Source organism: Anomalospiza imberbis, chromosome 3 (assembly GCF_031753505.1).
Source record: "Anomalospiza imberbis isolate Cuckoo-Finch-1a 21T00152 chromosome 3, ASM3175350v1, whole genome shotgun sequence".
NCBI lineage: Eukaryota > Metazoa > Chordata > Aves > Passeriformes > Viduidae > Anomalospiza > Anomalospiza imberbis.
The window spans coordinates 12,259,041-12,264,602 of NC_089683.1; the positions used below are offsets into that span (position 1 = coordinate 12,259,041).

Genomic DNA, 5,562 nt, shown 5'->3' on the forward strand with positions numbered 1-5,562 from the left:
AAGCCAGAAACACAAAAAATGTATGTGAAGTTCCGAACTCCAGGGTTGAGAGTCACAGAGTCACACAGACACCGTCCCGTCCCACTTCCCCCCCATCCCACAACGGAGGCCACCGGAGAGAGGGGGATGGGATCCCTGCGAAACGGGGAGGGTTGGGGTCAGCGCCGATGTCCCCGGGCGGGGCGGGGCGCAGCGCGGGTGACAGTCACACGCACCCCTGCCCTGATTCCGCTAAGCGGACAGCCCAGCGCCCCGGCCTGTCCGCTGGGGAGCCAGGGGGTCCCCGCGTACGGTCTGCACGGGGTGGAAGACCCATCCCTATCCCTATCCCCATCCCATCCCCATCGGAGGGCGCCTCGCCCCGCCGCGGCGGGAGGCGGGTCCGGGGAGCCGCGCCCGGGGCGGCCGCCGGCGGGAGCCGCACGCAGCCACCGCGGGGCGGGGCGGGTCTGCCAGCGTCGCGCTGGGCCGGGCGGGCTGGGCCGCGCCGCAGCGCCGGCGGCTGATTCGGAGGCAGCGGCGGGGGATGGACGAGGGTACCTGCGGCGGCCAGCGGCGACCGGCGGCCCAGGTAAGAGCGGGGAGGCACGGCGGGGCCCGGGGCTGCGCGGGGTGGGGGCCGAACCGCCTCTGCTGCTCCTTCTCTCGGCGCCCCCGCATCGCATCGCGGCGGGGCGGGGACGGCGCTGCAGCCCCGGAGTCTCCCCGTTCCCCTCGCCCTCTGAGCCTCCGCAGCCGCCTTTGTGCCCGCTCCCCGGCCCCGAGGCGCCCTCCTCGCGGTGCCCCTGCCCCTCGCACCGCGTGGGCTGCGGGCAGTGGCGGGGGGGACCCGGAGGGACACGGCCAACTGTTGCCTGGGAAGCGCCGGCCCCGGAGCGCTGCCAGCGGCCCCGGGGCGGTGAGCGCCGGGGGCTGGCTTCGCCCCAAGCCCCTCTTGGAGAGGCATCGGGTGCGGTGCGAGCCCGAGCGGAGGTTCCCGATTGGCTTCGCCGAGCCGGAGAGATGCTTCGCCGGCCACTGGGCTCTCCCGGGTGGAAGTCTCCGGGTTTTCGCTGCCGGCCGGTGGGTGCCGGAGCCGCTGCGGCCGCAGGGACGAGCAGCGCCGGTGCGGAGCCGGCTGTGCCCGCGGCAGGGCCCGGGGAGCCCGGCGGAGCTCCGCGCTGGCCCGGGGTGTCGGTCAGACAGCGAGTCGCTGTGCCTGGCTGGTCTGAGTGCGGCCTGGGGGGGTAAAGGGAGATTAAGCTTCAAACTTTGATTATTCCGAAAACTTTCAATTCCAGCTGCTGGTGATTGCTGGATGCAGGGTGCCATAAGCGTGGTATTTTCAGAGGGATGTACCTAGACAGGAGATGAAAGACAGGCTCTGTAATGCTGCATTCATCTCGTTTAAATCGCTATGTTGGGAGGTGTTAACAGCAAACAGCACGCTTGTATCTTTTATTCCTATTATTATTTTTCTCCTCATTTGATTCCAAGACCGTTTAGTTTTACTTATCTTTATCTGGGGTTTGTTTTGCTAAGGTCTCAGTAATACATTGTGCTACTGTGTAAAATCGAATGCTCCGTAATTCATTGGCAACACAGCGAGGCTCTTAACTGCACAGGCTTTCAGTGGTGCTGCTAATAACTTGCCGAGGGTGGTGATGTGAGTTGATTTCCAGCCTGTTCCTGGTCTCTAATTGCCATACAGACCATCTTTGCACTCTATTTTTGTTACCAGTTCTAAAGTCAGTTTATATGTGTTTGGGGAAAGGGTAGGTTAAGGGGGACAGAGATATCTTTGCTTTGCTTCTTCTGTTTTGACCATCTGCAAGGCCATAAAAAATTAAAATTACTTTGGCAATGAACTCTTAGGAGGGAGATTTGGAATGAAATGCTGTCGTGACATGAGGTTGCCTTGTGGGCAAAGATTTTCACATTCTCAGTACAGCTCTACAAAAATACCCCAACTCCTATTACACAGGGAAGAACTGAGCTGGTACTTCCTTTTTCTGTGTTATGGCAACTTTCGTATTTCTATAACATGTAAGGAAGACTGTTACATCAGCAATGTACTTTTTAAAAGTAATTTTAAAAATAAACTGTGTAATTTCTCGCATTTAAATATCTTTTCTACTCTCCTGTAATACCCCCAATCCCCCATCTCACCAGGCCCAAATTAAAAACTAAAGATAAAGTCCTACTGTTTTCTGTGGTAGACTTTAAAAAAATATTTTAATGAAACTAAATTACAGATTATGGGAACATCATGAAAGGTTTGACTTAATTTTATAAAGAGTAGCAACCAAGAATAAAATTCTAAGAATTTTATTCTTCAACTTAAACTGCTGTAGTATATTTTAACCGCTGGTCTTTGAAGTTTCACTTGATGTAAACTATGGCAAGTATAAGCAAGGCTTTCTGAGTTGCTTATATGGTTTCTCAAAGACTGTGCAGTATTTTACTGTATTCTGCTCTGTACTTCTTCAGTACCCTCCTGTGCTGCTTTTGCAGTGATGCTTTGTTTTTTCCCTCAAGAACTTCTGCTCTTTATTAAAAACTGAAAATAAACAAAAAACAAGTGTTTGAAAAGACAGTGTATGCCATTAATTAGAATAAAACCCCCTTGATTAAGTCAGAAAGGAAAAATGGTGATCATCTTGGATACTGTTGCTTAATTACTGTTGTCAGATGTCATTTTGCCATGACAGTGAGTCTATTAGTGAATTTTACAGTGCTGAGAAGATAATTCATTGTTAGTGTGCTTAGCTTGTCCTCATGACATCATTTTTGATGCTGTTTTGTCAGGCTGAAATATCTTGTCCTCAGCAGTATGGCAGCCTTACAAAGGCATTGAGGATTTGCATGTGCACTGTGTTGCAGATTTCCACATTGTGTGATATACAAAAATGTGCTTAAATGCTATATCTTATTTAGATGAATAACCATTCCTGTATGTTAACAGAAATAATATTTTGTAGGTGTAGAGATACTATAAGAAAGATCTCTTTATCATATTTTTATCTATTTCCAAATGCCATTCTAATTAGAGTTTTTGGAAAAACTGTAAAATATTTTTTTTAGAATTACTGGCATTCTTGAGCACTGGATGTATATTACATGCAGTAGCACATGAACTTAATCATTCAGTTCACATTTTATACAAACCAGAAAAATGCTATTCTATATCCAAATGCTGTGTATGATCCAGACATCATTAGGTCTCCTGTTACAATCCCTGGAGACAAACAGGCTATTTTGTTGGGACCTATAAAGTCAGTGGATACGGGTGTATGGATGACAACAATGTATGCTAATTTGAAGCAGCCAAACATCTTAGTGTTTTCTCTGTACTGAATTTAGTATGTATTTGGATCCATTTCAATATTATCAATCATTCTTTTAGCAGTGCTTTCTACTCATGTTATCTAGGAATGCAAAACAGTAACACTAAATCAGAGAAAACAGTTTGAGAGGCATGAATTAAAATATTTAATATATGGGGCAGTTTGAGAGCTGCAAAAAATGTAGTCATAAATTTGAATTTTGTTGTTTAAATTAAAATTGTTAAGAGAAGCTGCTCTGCAATCATGTGAATGATGACGAGAGCAATCTGAATGATTTGAGCAGTACAGATCCTAATTATGATGAAGTACTAGGAATTTACCATTCTTCTACTTAGCCAAAATTCCAATTCCTGATTCCAATTAAAATGAAAAAATATGTCTTATTTTCTATCTTTACATACTGCTCAATATAAGTTCTTGATTTAAACTGGTAGCAGTAGTTGATCCTACAGAAAAAAATAACAGTAATAGGTATAGGACAAGAACCTTTCAGGACTAGTGTGACTCAGTGCAGCACTGACACACAAGTGCTTGAAAGATTTTTATTTAGTATTGTGGGTTTAAAATGTTTAGAAATGATGCCAACAGGAAGATAGCAACCATGAGATTTAGTTAAACATCACTCAGCCTTACCTTAACTTAGGAAAGGTTACTTTGGCATGCTAACAACTGAAATACTCTTGTCTAATTTATGGACTTGTCAATAGACTAGAAAACCAGTGCTCTGAGGGCCTTCTTTGTGCATTTTACCTTTTTTTTTTTTCATCCTGTCCATGACAGTACTTCTGTAGTGCTATTCATCATGGACAGGTTGACAGATTTTAACGACATGGTTTGGATGACCAGCAGTGGAAAAGGTGAAGCTAATGCATAAGTCCTAGTCTTACCTTTGAGTAAATCTGTGTTAGGAATTTGTGATGTTTATAATGTGTGAAACGTTCATTTTGAAGGTTCCAGTAGCAGTGCAGCTTGTGGTGTTAAGTGTGCCTATCAAAAGTGTTAGTCTGATTTGATTCAAGTCTTGGGTTAATAAACATGATTCATGAACCTGTGTTCCTCAGGCCTGGTGAAGAGCATCCATAGCGTCCATTCAGCATGGGAGTTGTCGTGTCTAGAGTATGGCATGGAGCATACTGAAATCTTGAGTTTGATTCCATTTGTCTGTGATGAGCTCGAGATGACAGAGTGCAAGTTCGCACAATATAAAAACACTGTCGAGGTGGTTTGGTGTTTTTAAGGGAATGTGTAGACTTAAACTGACATTTTAGATAAAAGTCATCCTGTACTCTCCTGTATCTCTCTGATACACACAGGTTTAACTTAAAGTTTAAATAGTTGTTAGAAGCTTTTTAATATATAATTTATGGGATTTGATGGGGAGGGAATTCTTCTCTCTGCTGTATATTACTGCCTGAGTTCATAAATTATTTGAGTGGCCTATTTTACAACTAGATGCCTTAAAGCTGAGGTTGATGGTCCTAAAACCCATGTCTGAAAGCACACTTTTCTACATTTTTTACTGTGAGATGCACCGGGCTTCTGTTCTGCATGCATCCATAGCTATTAATCACTGAGACTGCTCTGGAGAGCGGAATCTCTCTCCTACCTCACTGCCTTTGGCATCCAGAAATGGGAATGTTCCCTTCGGATTAAAAAATCTTGTTTTGCTGAGAAATAAGTGTAAGCTATTTACTCAAACTTGAGTAAAAGCATTTGCAGTTATGTTAATCTTTCTTCATGTTTTATGGTGCATTAGTTGCATCCCACATTCATTAAGTGGGACCCTTTATTCTCTGTCCTTTTCAGCTCTAAGTACCTTGAGCTCACATCACCCTCTTCCCAAGAGACTGAAACAAGCAGAGTGTCAAAAGCTGTCCTTTATTTCACCTGCAACCTTTGGGAAAAAAAAAAAAAACAAAAAAAAAAAACAAAACCCAAACAAAAAAAAAAAAAACCCCAAAACAAAACCAAAAAAACCCCCACCAGTAATTAGGCCAGAGGTCTAAACTCCTGCCCTGTGATTAAGGCATTCAGGTGAGGGAAATCTGGTTTCTATAGGTGTTTCATTCTTTCATCCAGTAAATATTTTTCCATTTCATAACTTCTGCAGGAATAGTCTTAGGACAGACAATGGCCTGTGGTTTATGGCTCTACCCTGGTGTGCAGAGATGTGGTTGGGAGGCAGTCTCTCAACCTGACAGGAGTCTACCACCCACTTCTACTTCCTCTGTGGTTG

The 5,562-nt window shown here is 45.2% G+C and overlaps 1 long non-coding RNA gene across 1 annotated transcript; it reads right to left on the bottom strand.

The window, feature by feature from the left end:
- Positions 1-1,644: 1,644 nt before the first annotated feature.
- Positions 1,645-5,246, bottom strand: LOC137470277 (uncharacterized). Its single transcript, XR_010996984.1, has 2 exons — positions 5,143-5,246; positions 1,645-2,539 (listed from the first exon to the last, which is right to left on the bottom strand). It is a non-coding gene; the product is annotated as an uncharacterized lncRNA (long non-coding RNA).
- Positions 5,247-5,562: the final 316 nt, after the last annotated feature.